The sequence below is a fragment of the Pleurodeles waltl genome, chromosome 12 (genome assembly GCF_031143425.1).
Source record: "Pleurodeles waltl isolate 20211129_DDA chromosome 12, aPleWal1.hap1.20221129, whole genome shotgun sequence".
Lineage (NCBI taxonomy): Eukaryota > Metazoa > Chordata > Amphibia > Caudata > Salamandridae > Pleurodeles > Pleurodeles waltl.
The window spans coordinates 621,390,152-621,408,960 of NC_090451.1; the positions used below are offsets into that span (position 1 = coordinate 621,390,152).

At 48.5% G+C, this 18,809-nt stretch overlaps 1 protein-coding gene across 1 annotated transcript in view; it reads left to right on the top strand.

Annotated features, from left to right (window-relative positions):
* LOC138267162 (RNA-binding protein 8A-like) overlaps positions 1-18,809 on the top strand; it is a gene marked incomplete at its 5' end in the record, with an annotated part of 251,162 nt that overhangs the window by 104,596 nt on the left and 127,757 nt on the right. The window lies entirely within an intron of this gene.

An 18,809-nucleotide genomic window follows, 5' to 3' on the forward strand; every position in this document is an offset into this window, starting at 1 on the left:
TGCCAAAGATATAGCCAAGTCAGAAAATGCTTTTCCTATTGAAATATGGTCCTAACAACAACTACCTACTGGAAAACGGATTTTCTTTATACAGACCAAGTCCCCAACATTTATCCATATTATTATTATTATTATTTATATTGGATAAATGCACAAGACAAGATTCATTGTGGCACAATGCTTTTTGTACAGAATTTAAATCTCAAATGAAAGCACTTAAAGATATAAACAAAGTAGGTACCCAAGTTGAATCTTCACTTTTGTGAAGTACTAACCATGCTAATATCATGCAGGTGTTTAAGGCAATGCAAGTGTATTTCCTTTGCATTTCCACTGTGAAAAGCTATCTGTAATCCTTGATGTAGTTGTTTGCATGCTTGCTTTGTTTCGAGCACCAAATCTCATATAGTGACTATCACAAGAGTGGGTTCTTTCTTGTTGTCTACTGATGAGACCACTGATTCTGTTGTCCCTTTAAAAAACTGCAAGTATGTAAAATGCCATTGAAGCCCTGCCTTTTTGGCTCCGCTCCATATACATTGGTGATATGCAATGCCTTCCTTCCCTTTTCACCCCCAAGCACGTTTCCCACCGATTTTGTAGACACGTTCTTGATGCATAGAAATAGGATCAAATCTCCACCAACAAAGAAGCACTTCATGAGTGTTGTGGGTAGGAGCGTGGCCTACCCACAGGTCAGGCCCTGCGGGCAAACACACATTTAAACGTATGAAACCATACAAATTCAGCAGTTATAGTTAGAGTTATTTCAAGTAACTATAACTCATGCCCTAAGGTAACTATAACTCGCACCCTCGCTATGCACTTCTAATTACCCCACATTTTGCAATACTTATGACATCTTTCATAACATCATTGATAATATCAACTGTAATATTTGCAGTAAAAAACAATTTGGACAAAAACTGTGCTTGGCGGGGGCACGAGTTATAGTTACCTTAAGGCATGTAAAGGACACCAAAGAAATATCTTCAGTGACCTTGTGTGTCTCTAACTTTGCCAATGTGATTGTTCCTCGAGTGTTTTAATCATGTGGGGGCCCGGGGTGGAGCCTGAAGGCCCTTCGCAGTCCCAGCTGGCTCCAATCTCCTGCAGGAACAGGCATTGCTCCCACAAGCAGGGAGCAGCTTTAAATAGCAGCTCCCTGCTAGCGGGAGCAATGTGTTCATCTCTTTCCCTGCCCAAATGACAGCAGGCAGGAAGAGAAGAAAACTCTGCTTTCAGCAAGCAGGAGCTGTTTGACAGCTCCCGCATGCTGAAAACAAAGTTATGGCTGCTTTTGCTTGGACACCTCTGGAGATAGTAGGAGCCGGACTTGGGGGGTGGCAGTCCCCAGTTCCATCTATGGCTCCAAGAGGGTGGCACCTTGGAAGGTAGAAGGAGCTGCCCCTGAGAGATTGTGATCCCCAGAGCCATCTATGGCTCCTAAAGGGGGGGGGGGGGGGGACACCACGTCCCCCTCTGCTTTTTAAATTTTAGCCTGGGAAGGTAGTGGTCCCGGGCCTGCATTTTTGTTTAGGATGTTGCCGCCTTGGGAGGTGGTGGCACCTGGAATGCGGGGGTCCATGCAGCTGTCTTTATATTCAACCTGTTGGCTACTTTATATTCTTAGCCCCAGGGAGGTGATAGTCCCTGGGGCCCAAGTGGGTCCACAGGATGCCCCTTTCAATTTATTTAGTAGTTTGCCTCAAGGAGGTGGTGGTCCCTGGGGCGTGGGGGCCACACGACCTCCAACATACTTTATATACTTGGTTCTTTAGTAGGCCTGGGGCACCTCCCTCCTTTATATCATTAAAATGATATGCCCCTGGGACTAGGCCCACCAGGGGCAAAACAAAGGCAAGCATGGGAGACCGTGCTTGCTTTAAAAAAAAAAAAAATACACAGCAAAAATAGTGAGTATTCACAGTTTTCACCATTAATTTAAAAAAAAATGTTTTTTAGCCCAGGCAGGGTACCACGAGTACCACTGCACCAAGGCTAAGGATTCAGGGTATCCCTACCCTGGCCCTTTTTCTTTTCTTTTCTTTTTTTTTTGTGGGGACTCAAAACTGCTGCCAACAATTCCTGGTTGAAGTGTTGCCATCCAATAAAATCTCTGCATGAGATAGGGAATATTCACGAAGTTGTACAACACTATTTATACAAATTTGGATTTTCTTTAATTTCTCTTAAACTCCTGAACAGATTTACACCAAATAAGAAAAAGGATCATCTGCAAGCCAAAAGCTAGTTTCTGCCAGATTTGGTGTAATTCCACCCAGTGTTTTGGGCTGCAGGCTTGTCTAAAGAGTCTATGCTAATTAACATGGGAAACACAATTCCCCCCTGATTTTCTCGCCCCCCCCCCGCTTGATGGATCACCCTGAAAGTTCCCATGCAAAACTAGACCCTAGAGGGCACCTTTTTGGCATATTTTGAGATAATTCGTCAAGCGGTGCCAAAGCTATAGCCAAGTCAAAAAACACTTTTTCTATGGCAACTTAGTCCTAACTATAACTACCTACTGGTGACTTCCTAAATCAGATGGAACATTCTCAAACTGGCAAAAGCCATTCACCAGTCAAGTGCAATAACACACTCCTTGCTTATTAGTGTTCTGTTTGTCAAGCCCAGGCATGGAGAAAAATAGGAACACACCTATTTTAACCTGAACCAAAAAGAAAACAACTTTGTTTTTGGGCTGCAAGCACCGTTTATCAGAATGGGGCTTGTTATCAGCAAATCTGGAGCCCTACGAGTACCCTTTTCTTTTGAGACGACCACATGCACTGAAATCAGCAAATCTGGTGGAACACAAAGTAGTTTTGAGAGCAATCACAATGCCTGATTCATCTATATTTGCTGCAAAAGAAGACCAAATAATAATCATATCTAACGGAGGACTCCACCATTATATCTTTACAAGTAAACCTTATTTCATCTACTGACTGCCTGGTCATTTACCACCCACAACTCTGCACAAACATAGAGAGGTCAACATAAGGACCTAACTATGAAACTTACCAGCCTAACTAAACAAAATGTAATGCAACCCAATTTTATTTTTTAAATCACCACAAAGAGGAACTGCATATGGAACAACACAGGCTGGGAAACTACAAACCTATATGTGGATATTCTTGGATTAACTTGACATTATTTGTATCCACTACATGCGTAACCCATCGACCTTCCAAAGTACTTTTTTAACAGCCCTTCAGTCAGGGCATCAAACAAAGGCAGACCAGCAGGAGGAGTAGATGTATTTATTTCAGTTAAGAACAATTTTGAAGTAAAGGAAGATACTAGGAGTAATAATAAAGCTAAAAATAAAGTGGTATATTTCAAGCAAATCTGCTTGAACCCTAGTACAAAGTCAACTATCTCACACAATACTTAAATTATATTCAAATAAAGCTGAAAAATGTGGCTGTCATCATAACAGAAGACTTGACCCTGAACTTGAATTGTTCAACTGCTACACAGAGTAGGACTGGTTCAAAAATGAAAATGATCTATGGAAAGGTCCAAAGACTGCAGCAACAAACCAGTGAAACGGTAAAGGGGGCAAGATTATTTTATCAGCCCAACACAAAATGGGGCTACAAGCCTTAAACAGTCAAGTTCCCCTGATAACCCAATAAAACATTCTCAGTCTTAAAAAACAGACTTGCAACCTTAGATTGCATGTTTATTCCCATAGTTTTGGTCAGCTACTTTCATGAATTTAAAATCTCACAACTGGTTGAGAATGACCATTTTTTACAAAACATAAATTTAAGTTCTACAGAGTTCCTGGGTCCAAAGCTATGGCAGTTAGCTGTCCAGAAGCTACCTAAAACCTGATGTGCATTCAGTGGCGCAGCACTAACAACCCTGAATTTTGGTTAAGAAACATTTCACCAATTGTACCTGCGATTATGAAGGATTGCACAACCAGAGAGCCACTAGTGGATGTGCAACAAATGTGGATCCTTAGTGCATTGCAATTTTAACCACACCGTACGAAGAACCCAAAAAGCACGGAGGCAGGCCCAGGATAAACATTTGGTCCTCCTTTAATCTCAGAGACAAAACAGAATTAACCACAATTAAATAGGGTCATAAGGAATTGAATAAGGACATAAGAAACATAAAAAAATGTATGCAAGAAGAAGTGATAAAGCATGTTAGATGGCTCAAAAAGGAATATAAATGTATAATGTATATCACAAACAGTATCTTAAGGGAAAACAATGAAGAGACTTGCATGTGGCCAGCACTTCAAGAAGTCAGAAAATAGTTAATGTTCTGAAATTACATCAACAAATATAAGACCCAAGGTGCATATGGTCAGTGATAACATTATTATGTCTGACTTGGCACTGTGTGTCAAAAAAGTGCATTACATTGAAAGATTAACTGTTGAAGATTTAATGCTGGGTAGGTCCTATCATTTGCCCTCATATATAATGCACTAAGCACCCGGACTGGCCAGATCATGAAAAAATTATAAAGATCATAACGTTTAGCAAGAAAGATACTGCTCCAGACCTTTACAGCTGTTATCAAAATAAAGCCAGAATACCTGCTAGCTATACTGTATGCTGTTTTTGTATTGAGCTAAGTATATTGGGCAATCCTTAAATCGCAGAAAGACTTTAATGTACCCAATCCACAAAATGGTTCTAAATTTATTCTGGAAAACAATTTAACTGTAGCACCTCTAGATGCTGTACATAAGGTCCCAAAGCACGCCCAAAAGTTAAAAGTTTGGAAGTTATATTAAATGTGCTTGTACTTTATTTCTTTGGATTATGTTCTTGTTACTTGAGTGCATTTTTTCTCTAGGCAACATGCTTTTCGTTGCTGGCCAAATTTCTGCCACCTGCATTAGGGCTAGAATGAATACATAAGACAAAATAAAGTATTGAACTACAATAAAATTTCACAAATGAAAAACACCACCAATGTTACAACTAGATGCAAAAGAACAGCCAAAGTCAAGATTAAGAGGAACTGATTAGGGAATAATTTTGATAATCATGTATAAATAGCCCAGAATCTTAATAATTTCCAAATATATACATCCACCAGCTATGACATACTAGAGAAATCAACACCAAAATCTAAGGTGAAAATTATATATGGAAAATCCCAATAGTAGGTAATAGTACATAGTGCGGCAGGTGTACAAAGGGTTAACCTGTTCCTGTAGTAGCAGGCGAATCCTCAAAGATTAAAAGTCAATATCCTTATTAGCTCCAAAAAACAATACCAATATATAAGGAAATGTCCAAATAATTATTATTGAAGTAGCATGAATCAGTAAAGCTACTGAAAGAATCAAGAACTCTACTACATATTAATTGTGTTTTGAGCATGCTACAAGAATGGGTTCAAAAACCCAATGCCCACCACTAGAGTATTTACACACTAAACCAGTCACAATTCGGATCATGAAGTGAAAGTTACCATCAATGAGTAGCACAGAGCTAAAATGAACAAACATGCAGTAAAATCCATCAGTATAAGCTTAGAATTAAGGAGCACTGTAGTCAAACACACTCACGGTATAGTTTTCACGAATGTAGAGTCATGATAATGTTTTTAATTACAATTGATCAACCAAATTTTAAAAACATTGTAAGTAAGTTGACAAACCACTAAGAAGAATTCAAAAATAAACTGATATTTAACCATCATTGTAAGAAAGGCAAACCACAGGTAACCTGTCCATACCAGGAAACATTATACCAATGAAGGCCTAAAATAGGGACGTGCCATTGTCCCTCTCCTTTTTACCTTATGCCTCAGATGTCAGTCAAGCTAAAGTAAATCAGCACATGAGCCAGCCAACACTCCATCACCACCTACTCTTCCTGATGAGGTATGCACACAATAGGGTTCTGCTACAAGGCTAGAAGTGCTATGCCCCATACATTGCCTTAAAGAAGTCTATCACTCACAGCAAATTGAAAGTGGCCACATTTAGTAACAGCAGACCTACATTCTTATCAGACTTGGTGCGTAACAATTGGCATATACGGGAAACAAGATTCTACTGCTAACACATGCTGTTAAGAAGTTCTCTAACAACCTCCTTGGCCCCTCTTAATCCCATTACCGCAACTTATAAAAGCCACATTTTTGCCAGCATTAAGATACAGCCTGGATGCATAGCCCTTGTTTTTTGTTGGCCAACTAAACAGCATTCAATACATTTTAGAACACTGATTTGTCTTCTATGCTTACCTTCACAAGACCAAATGTCCACTTTAAGAACAATCTGTTATATAGAATGCTGCAATTGCAAGGTTTTGATTCAATGGACAGATGAAATGTCAGAGCAATACTGTGACAATACTAGACTGTCTCCAAAACCAACCTCAAGGCACATTTCTAAAACCTCTTGCATGCAGCAACTGACTACGACGAAACTACTGGAGCCTGGTGTTACATATGACTGCTTTGAGAACACCCTAAAGAAGAATATGAAAATTGTTTCCCATTCTAATGACCAAAAGCAGTTTAATAAAATTCAGCTATGAAGTTAATCAAACTCATACTTATCATGTATTATCCCTGTGCTTGGAAACTAAAATGCAATATCTTGCCTGCAATTTTGCCTTTTTGATAGAGGAGAAACTGGTAATCTTGAAATATAGCACATAGATACTAAATTCGGCAGCTACAACCCTGAAAGTTTGGCACATGTGATTTGCTGCTGCATCTGAGGGTAAAATACTTCCATCAACTCCTAGACTTTGTCTCCGGTGTGGTTGAAAAAAATAAATTTAGCTCTGTTTCAACAGCAATGACTGAGACCTTGTGAGAGACTTTGTAACGTTTATGAAGTTATTATCCTCTGAAGTGATCTAGGAAAATGCAAAGACGTGATGCTTCCCAATTTATATTATGACCAGGCAAATGATACATTTAGATAATTCCTCCCTGAAGCCTATAAGAATGCATAAATACATATATTATTGATTAGATTTAGTTTTTAATGCCTTATCATTCCATTTTAAGTCATTTTTTCACTTTGTGGAGATGACGTTGCTGCTCATTCTGCCTTTTTATAGATGTTGTTATGGTTTTAAATAACTGTCAAAAAGCTTTATATATTGCAAGGTTCACTTTTGCCCAACCTAGGCAACTAGCTGCTACTTTTTCGACTTTAAGAGTGCATTGAGGGCAGCCAACCAGACCTCAGTGCCAGTGTTCTGACCCCTTACAAAAGATATGTCAAATTGGATGCCCCCAATTAGCAAGCACTGATTTACTTCCAAGTCCCAAGTATATGGTACATATGTACCTAAGGCCTGTAAGACTGTGTGTTCACTCAGGGCTGCAGCACTGTTTGAGCCAACCTGTATGTAACACAGTACAAACCTGGCTCCTAGCCTGCCACTGCAAACCGGAAAGATAGTGTCACACTGCAAGTTTGACTTTGCTATTACCTGAATCCCTTATTAATATATATAATATATATAAGTCTTCCCTAAAGAATGCCCATAAATCCCTCTGGCAGGGAGCTGTATATTATTAAGCAAGATATAGAGTTTTATATAAGTCTTAGCAGCAAAACCCTTAAACTTGTCATTTCAGGTGAGGAAGGTTAGTAGACCCATTGGCTAATACAGGGTTACTGGCTGGCCCCCCACCCTAGCTAACGCCTGAAAACCACTACATAACTGGGTACTGTAAGGTATCAAATTAATTGTTAAGTTAATTGTGACTTGATGGCCAAGTCTCAATTAATGTCACTTTCAAAGTTAAGCAACCTTAGAAAGTTGCCACTCTATGACCAATGTGGTCAGTGGCCTCACACAGGCCCTGGCCAAGAGACAGCTTTCTGCCTGCCTGGGGAGACTTGAATGACTTCTAGGCTCAAGAACAAAGATAGATGCCACAAGCACAAGGTGTTACCTCACTCTTTCAGGAAGCCTCTTGGAGTGTTAGCCCAAAAGGTAAGCTTCAAAGGTCAAGCTGCTTTGAAGAGCAAATGGTCATAACACTCCTGAGCAGGCTGCCTTTTGTTCATGTAGACAAGTTGGAGACCGGGAAAGAGAGGGAAACTGTAGACGGGTCTCTGCGACCGCGTCTTCTCTTCCTCGTAGCCGACATCACTCCACAAGTTCCCTCGATACGGTTTTGCGTTCTTATGACAACGAGAGAACGCTACGTCGCGTCACCAGCAACAACTTCCTGGTTCCGGAAGTACAAGAGAAGACAGACTACATTCCTGGGGAGTCGAACGCCACGGAGAACCCAGCCGGTGGAGTTGTAGTGTCGGAGACAGCGGTGCTGAATACGGACGAGTCCTCCCGCGGAGCTACAGAGAAGACGCCGATTACAGCGGAGAAGGAAACGATGAGGACGCGAGACGCCCGCTACGACCCCGGAGGGTCGTGGCTCTCGAAGGTACGGTCCCTCCTAGGGGCTAGGGGATCACAGGGAAACACGGGCACCGGGGAAGGGAACCAGGGAGGCGGGAGAGGGGAAGGAGAGGTGCACTAAACCAAAAAGGGGGGGGGGGAGAGAAACCGAACGGGCACCAGCAATAAAACCCTTCACAGTGGAATATCCTCACCAACCCACCCTGCTTGCTCCCTTCCCCCTTTGAATAGAAATAGCAATACCCAGATCCCACAGAAAGACTTACCTGCTCTTTCTCTCCCTCCCCTTCTATGGTCCCGGAAACTGCCCGAGTGGTCCACCATCCGACACAGTCACAGCCAAACCTACGAAAGGACATAAGAAGAAGGAAGAATATTAACAAAAAAAGGTAAGGAAGAATTAATTACATCCACGTCAGAAATACTGAACACTGTACTTTCTTTATAGACACTTACCAAATAATAAAAGCATACGATAATACCCACGAACCATACTTATCCGACTCAGTCTTTATGCGCTCGTACACCACCACAGCCTACCACAGAAACCCATTGCCCAAACCGGTTACCCCATGGTCATGTGGATTTCAGATAGCTACACCTATAGGGTGAGCTACCAAGCTCCTGGTGACTAAAGAGGGGTTGCAACATATTGAGAGTGGCTAGAATAGGGCACTCTTGGATGGTCAGATGCCACCCATTTCAGGAAGCACATCGCCAAAAAGGAGGGAACCCAGTAGCCCATTAGCTAGTGACCAAGTGGTCCCCTCAGTGCACTTTCCTTGAATAAAAATGGAACCACTGCAGGGGTGGCAGCGGAGGAGCATCGCTCACCCCCTGCCATCAGCAGCTGCATATCTTTACATGAAAAAGTTAATAATCTATGCTTATTATTGTTTTCTTGTAAAAGGGGCAGGGCCACTGGTGGTGACAAGGAAAGATGGGGAGTGTATAGCACTCCCCCTCAGTGCGCATGTATGTTTGGCTGGCTGTCCCGGACCGGCCAAACACACATGTGCACTAGACTCTCTCCAACCCGGCACTGCGATGTCGGGTTGGCGACAGCAGGCATTAACTCTCACTCTGCCCCAGAGTGCCCTGGCTAGGCACTCCATCCAATCCTAATGCTGCTTTTATGCTGCCAGCAGCATGAAAGCAGTGTTAGGATTAAACGCAGGGCAGGCTGGTATCCTGTACCTGCAGTGGAGGACTGTTCTGCCTTCCTACATATCTCCTACGGGAGCTTACAGAACCTCTCTGGAATGCACTTCTGAGTTCAAAGAAGACCTCTATTGTTGTTAATTCTTCCCCACCCACAAGATCTTGAGAGACAAATTATTAGATTTCCAGCACACAACGTAGTCGCAGCAATGAAAGCAAAATATATCACAGTACTTCTCGGTTGCAATGTACACAGCAAATATATAATATATTCAAAGCAAAGCATAAAAGTCTAATTCATCACGGTATGGGCAAGGCGGCAGGGCCTAAATATTCAGCTTCATCTTTCTGGGGTCTGCAAGTTGATGACTCCGGTCAACTGCGAGAAAGAGATTATCTACCCAAACGGGAGACTGGCAACTGACGTCTAGCTCCAGCCTGAAGTCAAGCAGATTCGAATCTAAATCACTGTAGCCCCGAGTCATCCTTACAAAAGCGTGCCCCCTCCTCTCAGACTCGGGAAAACTACGCAAGCCTTTGGAGACTGGCTAGATCTCCTAGACTTCTCCTATTCCCAAGGCTGAGCAGAAAGGAAAACACCAAATGTACTCTCTCTTATCAGGTCTAGTCTGGTGTGAAGAAAACAGATTGGTCCATCTTGTGGACAAACTCAGCTTGGAAGAATACAGACATCTGCGATGTTTCAACTGCAATGTCTAACTCCACGTTAAAGCCAATAGGGAGCTAACCTAAATACAGAATGTAATGTCTAATGTCATGTCAAAGCCAATAGGCAGCTAACCTGAATACAAAATGTAATATCTAATACCATGTCAAAGCCAATAGGCAGCTAAACTGAATACAGAATGTAATGTCTAACATCATGTCAAAGCCAATAGGCAGCTAAATTGAATACAGCATGTCAAAGCCAATAGGCAGAATACAGAATGTAATGTCTAATATCATGTCAAAGCCAATAGGCAGCTAAACTGAATACAGCATGTCAAAGCCAATAGGCAGAATACAGAATGTAATGGCTAATGCCATGTCAAAGCCAATAGCCAGCTAAACTGAACAAAACATATAGGGGGTCATTCTGACCTCGGCGGTAAAAGGCGCTTACCGCCGGTCAGAAGACCGCCATAACACCGCCACGGCCGCGGGAAACCGCCACGGTCATTCTGACCCGCAACAAGCAAACCGCCAAAAACCCGACATCCACAAAAGTCCGCCACACCAACGGCCAGCGAAAAACTGGCAATGACCAAACCTCCACCGTCACGGCAACAGAAATACGCCCATTCCAATCCGACCCACGAATCCATGCAGCGGTCTTTCAACCGCGGTATTCCATTGGCGGTACACACCGCTGCGGTCAAAATACACACACAGCTCCAAAACACTGCCACATTGGACATTTTGAAATACACACACCTGATACACATACAAACACCACTCCCACACACCCATCACAATATAAAACACACACCCACATCACCCACAAACCCCTACGACCAACATTTATTGACTAAGGCCAGAGAGAGACACCACCAGCTAGTACAGAGCATTCACAGGCACATTACACCATCACTCACACAACATCCATGCACAAAACACCACACACCACCACACTCACCGCACTCATCACCACAAACACCACCCCACACCTCATCCACACCACCCCATGGCATCCCAAAGACACCCCAGGTTTTCAGACGCTGAACTCAGGGTCATGGTGGAGGAAATAGTTCGGGTAGAGCCCCAGCTCTTCGGGACACAGGTGCAGCACACCACCATTGCCAGGAAGATGGAGCTATGGCAAAGAATAGTGGACAGGGTCAACGCTGTGGGTCAGCATCCACGAAATCGGGACGACATCAGGAAGCGGTGGAACGACCTACGGGGGAAGGTGCGTTCCATGGTATCCAGACACAACATCGCGGTGCAGAAGACTGGCGGCGGACCCCCACCTCAACCCCCAGAATTTACGACATGGGAGGAACAGGTCTTGGCGATCCTGCATCCTGAGGGCCTCGCAGGAGTAGGCGGAGGAATGGACTCTGGTAAGTCTAATCTCAACTACTTCATCCCCCCCCACCCACTGGCATGCTAAATCATATCCCCACCCTCCCCCCCACCCCATCACACATCCTCCTTGCTAATGTCCCACAATCACAACCCACCCATCCCAACACCGAGCCCTGCATGCGACCACAAACCATGGACACCCATCACCTAAGCATGCCCACTGCACATACCCCCCCCCCCAAACCACCGTCACAACAGCCCCCACAAGGGAATGCCAGCACTGGGGTACACGGGCACCCACCCATTGCACGCTATGGCACACACAGAAGCTATAACCATACTCCTATACCCCTGCAGGACCCGAACGCCACGACACCGCCCAGGAGGGTCCAGAAATGTCCATTCCACCCCCAGAAGAGGCCCACAGTGATGACAGCAGCTCTGTCTCCCTGGACCCAGATGACCAGCCTGGTCCATCGGGGACCTCGGGACAGTCGGATCCCCTCACACGGCCACAGCAGACCTACCCCCCTCTGGGAACACCAGCACAGCACCCACCCAGCGGGCCCATGCCTCTGGCTCCAGGACACGTCAATCAGCGGTGTGTCCACCACTACAGGGCACCCAGGTTAACCCACCACCCCAACAACAACAGGGACCTGGTGGCAGTGGTAGTGGGCACACGGTCCAGGGGACAGAGGCCCAGGGAAACAGGGGAACTGGGAGGGCTACTGTGCGACAGGGGGGGGACAGGCCCAGGGAACCCACTCTCCACGAGGCCCTATCCTCCATCATGGGAGCATACCACCACTCCCAGGAGACAATGGCGACGGTCCTGGCCGGGTTCCAGGAGATCCAGGTACTGCAGGAGGAACAGTTTATGCGGTTCAGGGAAGAACTCAGAAACATCAGTTCCGCAATGGGCACCATCGTTGTGACTCTCAATCAGATTGTCAGCACATTGCGGGACCATGTGGCACCACAAAGGGCCCCTGTCACTAGCATGGACCAAGAACAGGCTACCACCTCCGCCGGCGCTAGTGGAAAGGAGGCCCCGACACAAGAACAACAGGCCACCAGAACCCCACCCCCTGCAGAAGGAGAACCACCCGCAAGCGGGGCCTGAGATCTAGGAAGAAGACAGAGTAGGATGCCAAGACCCCCGCCAGGAAAGGATACCCCCTGATTGTCATCTCACTGTCCCACATTGTCACCCTGTCCAACCTTAAACTGCCCCTGCTCCACCTTCCACAGGCATATGGACAATGCACCTGTGAGACTGAAAATCTGGACTCTGCCATGGACATTCCTCCACCATCACCCATCACCGAATTGCAACCATTACCCAAAATTGAGCACTTTAATAAACACACTTAATGCACAAAAATAATCTGGAGTCTGCCTGTATTTTTGAACAAATGTATTACACAGAACTGTGCCAAAATGTCCAGTTACATTGTGATGACAACATACCACTGTCACACAGCTGTAGTCCATGGGGAAACAAAGCAGAGGTCACGGAGTGGGGCCCACATCTCTGAAATTGGAAGGGAAAGTCACAACTCAGTTAACATACACTGGGGGGAAACTCAGACAGTAGAGAGGCAGGAGACTTTAAGAAAATGTAAAATGCTGGTGTTGGTTCTTACCTGTATGTCATTGAAAATACCACTGTATTACTGTGTCCCTGTTGTCTGTGTCGTCCTCTTCGTCTTCCTCCTCTTCACTCTCCGCAGGCTCCACAGCTGCCACACCACCACCATCTGGACCATCCTCCTGCAGGAAAGGCACCTGGCGTCGCAAAGCCAGGTTGTGAAGCATACAGCAGGCCACGGTGATATGGCACACCTTCTTTGGTGAGTACATTAGTGATCCACCTGTCATATGGAGGCACCTAAACCTGGCCTTCAGGAGGCCGAAGGTCCGCTCGATCACCCTCCTAGTACGCCCATGGGCCTCATTGTACCGTTCCTCTGCCCTTGTCCTGGGATTCCTCACTGGGGTCAGTAGCCATGACAGGTTGGGGTAACCAGAGTCACCAATTAGCCACACACGGTGTCTCTGAAGTAGTTCCATCACGTAAGGGATGCTGCTATTTCGCATGATGTACGCGTCATGCACTGACCCAGGGAACTTGGCATTTACATGGGAGATGTACTGGTCAGCCAAACAGACCACCTGGACATTCATGGAATGATAACTTTTTCTGTTCCTGTACACCTGTTCACTCGTGCTGGGGGGACCAAAGCAACATGTGTCCCATCAATTGCACCAATGATGTTGGGAATATGTCCAAGCGCATAGAAATCACCCTTCACTGTAGCCAAATCGCCCACCTCAGGGAAAACAATGTAGCTCTGCATGTATTTCAGCAGGGCAGACAACACTCTGGACAACACCTTGGAAAACATAGGCTGAGACATCCCTGATGAAATGGCCACTGTTGTTTGAAATGACCCACTTGCCAAAAAATGGAGTACTGACATAACCTGCACTAGAGGGGGGATCCCTGTGGGTTGGCGGATGGGTGACATCAGGTCTGGCTCCAGCTGGGCACACAGTTCCTGTATAGTGGCTCTGTCAAGCCTGTATGTCAGTATGACATGCCTTTCTTCCATTATCGACAGGTCCACCAGCGGTCTGTACACGGGAAGATTCCTCCATCTCCTCGCAAGTCCCAGCGGACGGTGCCTAGGAAGGACAACATGGAGCACAGATTCAATCAACCCACAGGTACGTTCCCACAGCTTGCACAGTACACGATTCTCAATGCATTGAATGGCTTGTATGAGTGTTGATGCAAGGCCTAGGCATGTGTGACGCAGTAGACATTAAGATATGGGGGCCCTTGAAATGGCGGCTGCCTGACCTGTGAAGTGCGACAGTGGGATGTGAGGTCAATGCGCTGGCGTGGCACACCGTGGCGGTCGAAGACCGCGGCGCAAAGCCGCATTGGTTAACATTGAACCCTATGGGTTTCAGGAGCCAATGACGATGTGCGCCAGCGGTCGCGGTACGCACCGCCGCGGTACGCACCAGCTCGGGCGTGACCGCCATTTTCTATCTGCTTAATCACTCGATACCTGATCATCCACAGGAGAGGACCTATACTGCAAGTGCTGCTGTGACCTCGGTCTGGAAGAGACAATGGCTGCTGCGACTGGGGAAAGGGCCCCTGCCTTCACTTCTGAAGAATTGGAGAAACTCGTGGATGGGGTCCTCCCCCAGTATGCGCTACTCTACGGTCCTCCAGACCAACAGGTAAGTACACTGGGACCATGCTTTGTGGCCAATGCCTGGGTTGAGTGGGGTGAATGAAAGATGGTGGGGAGGGGAGCGAATGAGGCATGCATCAAACGACAGATGAGAGCATGTGCCACATGGCAAGGGTGGGGATGGGGGGGGCCACTCACATCGAGCATGCAGAAGGTGATGATTTTTAATTTTCTTCCCCTGTACATGTCACATAGGTCAGCGCCTATCAGAAAATCGACATTTGGCGTGCCATCGCCAAGGACGTCCGGACCTTGGGGGTCCACAACAGACGGGGCACCCACTGCCGGAAGAGGTGGGAGGACATCCGCCGCGGGAGCAGGAAGACCGCGGAGGCTCTGCTGGGGATGGCCTCCCAACGTAGGAGGGGTGCCAGTCGTACCTTGACCCCCCTGATTCCCGGATCCTGGCGGTGGCCTACCCCGATTTGGATGGGCGCGTGAGGACATCACAGCAGACACAAGGGGGTGAGTACAAGCACATTCTGCTGATTTTGCGCACATTGGAGGTGTCTGGGTGGGGGAGGAGGGCTGTGGGTATCCCTAGGCCAGGGCGATTTCTGTAGGCTAGGCCCCTCCGTTAGGCATGGCCCTGTGCCCCCGCCCCCCACCTCTGTAGGTTGCCTAGTACAGCTATTCATGGCCCTGTGTCACCTATGTGTGGAGTTGTCGTCCATAGGCTTGTAGGCCATGTCCCACGGATTGAGTAGTGTACCCCAAGTGCGCGGCGTAGTGCAGGGGGCTTCTGTGTCTGTCCTCTCCGCCAACGGTGTCGCCAATGCATGCACTCAACATGTCTTTGTTTCTCCACCCCCCTCCCCTTTTTTTGTGGTCTTCTTGTTCATGTGTGCATTAGCATCATCAGGCGGAGGAGAAGTGGCATCGGAGCACGAGGGAGCTGCATCTCACATGGCCATGGAGGGCCATGCAACTGACTCGGAATTCACCAGTGAGACGGAGGGCGAGGGGAGCTCCACAGCGGGGACACGTGGTGACGCCAGCGACACAGACACGTCCTCGGAAGGGAGCTCACTTGTGGTGGCGGCAACATCCGTGCCCACCGCAACAACAGGTACAGCCGCCACCCAGCCCACCAGCTCCGCCCTCCCAGCAGCCCCTCAGCCTTCGCCCCGTGCCCGCTCACCCAGGAAGGTGGGCATCTCCTTCGCCCCAGGCACCTCAGGCCCTGCCCCAGTTACCCCTGCTGCCCTCAGTGAGGAGGTCATTGATCTCCTGAGGACGCTCATTGTTGGGCAGTCTACCCTTTTGAATGCCATCCAGGGTGTAGAAAGGGAGGTGCACCGGAGTAATGCATACCTGGAGGGCATTCATTCGGGTCAGGCTGCCCATCAGCGATCGTTCAACGCTCTGGCCTCAGCACTGACGGCAGCCATTGTCCCTGTCTCCTGCCTCCCTCCTCCAACTTCCTCAACCCAGTCCCACTCCCCTGTACCTCTGCCTATCCCAGCCACACCTACAGACCAGCCTGCACACACCTCAACACCCAAGGGAAGCTCATCCAGACATAAGCATCACACAAGCATTCACCCAAGCAACATCCACATGCAGACATGCCAACAGCCACTGCCTCCTCTGTGTCCCCCTCCTCCTTGTCTCCCTCCTCCCTCCCTGTGACGTCTCCACTCACACTTGCATGCACCACATCTTCAGCCACTACGTCCATCACCAGCACACCCACCAGAACACTCCACACACGTGCAGTCACCACCCCCACTACCATTTACACGTCCCCTGTGTCCTCTCCCAGTGTGTCTGTCACCCCCTCTTCCAAACCACACAAACGCAGGCAGCCACCCACCCAACAGCCATCCACCTCACAACAGCCTCCAGCACAAGCACCTGCACCCAAAGACACCAGACTTCACTCTCCTACAACCACATCCTCTTCCTCCACTCCCATACCCACTACAACTACCCGTCCCTGTCTTTCTAAATTGATTTTCCTTTCCAACCTTGACCTCTTTCCAACAACTGACCCACCCCCTCCATCTCATAAGACTCCAATCAGCACCTCAGCCACCACAAAACCTGGACCTACAAAGACAATAGTCCAAGGATTTTGGAGTCCACCACCTTCAAGGCCAGCTACTTCTGCTAGGAGTAAAGAGACGGCCAGCCCACCCCCTGAAAAAAAAGCCAAGAAAGCCAGTGCCCAGCGCGACAGGCCAAAGACAGCAGGCTCCAAAAGCCCTACCCTGGCACCGTCAGGGAGTGGGGTGCCACCTGGCACACCGCCAAAGGGAGGAAAGGGCAGCACGCCCGACCAGTCCGGCAGCAGGCGAGCTGCCCAGGAGGGCCCCACCAGCCCCATTCCAGGTGTGCAGGAGGACACCCACGGGCCCGGGACGGCAGCACAGGAGGGCCCCGCAAGCGAGAAGACAGATGTGCACGAAGGGCCCGGCAGCCACATGTCAGGTGGCAAGTGAAATCCATGTAATGCCCGGATCTGGGGACCTGGACACACATGTCAAGCACCGCTGAACAGGGCCCTTCAAGTCAAGCACCGCTGAACAGGGCACCACCGTCTCAAGAACCGCTGAACAGGGCCCTTCAAGTCAAGCACCGCTGAACAGGGCCCTTCAAGTCAAGAACCGCTGAACAGGGCACTGCTGTCTCAAGAACCACTGAACAGGGCCCTTCAAGTCAAGCACCGCTGAACAGGGCCCTTCAAGTCAAGAACCGCTGAACTGGGCCCTTCAAGTCAAGCACCGCTGAACAGGGCCCTTCAAGTCAAGAACCGCTGAACAGGGCCCTTCAAGTCAAGAACCGCTGAACAGGGCCCTTCAAGTCAAGAACCGCTGAACAGGGCACCGCCGTCTCAAGAACCGCTGAACAGGGCCCTTCAAGTCAAGAACCGCTCCGCTGGGCACCGCCGTCTCTGCACCGCTCCGCTGGGCCCTTCATCTCAAGCACCGCTCCGCTGGGCACCGCCGTCTCTGCACCGCTCTGCTGGGCCCTTCATCTCAAGCTCCGCTCCGCTGGGCCCTTCAACTCAAGCACCGCTCCGCTGGGCCCTTCATCTCAAGCACCGCTCCGCTGGGCACCGCCGTCTCTGCACCGCTCCGCTGGGCCCTTCATCTCAAGCACCGCTCCGCTGGGCCCTTCATCTCAAGCACCGCTCCGCTGGGCCCTTCATCTCAAGCACCGCTCCGCTGGGCCCTTCATCTCAAGCACCGCTCCGCTGGGCCCTTCAACTCAAGCACCGCTCCGCTGGGCCCTTCATCTCAAGCACCGCTCCGCTGGGCACCGCCGTCTCTGCACCGCTCCGTTGGGCCCTTCATCTCAAGCACCGCTCCGCTGGGCACCGCTGTCTCTGCACCGCTCCGCTGGGCCCTTCATCTCAAGCACCGCTCCGCTGGGCACCGCCGTCTCTGCACCGCTCCGCTGGACCCTTCATCTCAAGCACCGCTCCGCTGGGCCCTTCATCTCAAGCATCGCTCCGCTGGGCACCGCCATCTCTGCATCGCTCCGCTGGGCCCTTCGTCTCAAGCACTGCTCCGCTGGGCACCGCCGTCTCTGCACCGCTCCGCTGGGCACCGCCGTCTCAAGCACCGCTGGCCCATTGGCAGAAGGGGCAGGCCCGCATCTGTGTCGGGCAGGGCTGCACGAAGCACTCTGGGCACCATGCCTCCTCCAGAACCAGTGGAGTCTGTAATCCACTTGTGAGACTGTGGCTTTGCACTCCCCAGGATGGCACAGTGGGCAATCCACCCACTGTAGAGACTTGTGAGACTGTGGCTTTGCACTCCCCAGGATGGCACAGTGGGCAATCCACCCACTGTAGAGACTTGTGAGACTGTGGCTTTGCACTCCCCAGGATGGCACAGTGGCCATGGAGGCCCCTCTTGGATCTGGCGTCGTGGACTCATCTGGCTGAGGTGCCCCCCCTTCCCTTCCCCCTGAGATGCCTGTAGTTTTGCTATCTGATGCCCCTGCAGTGTTC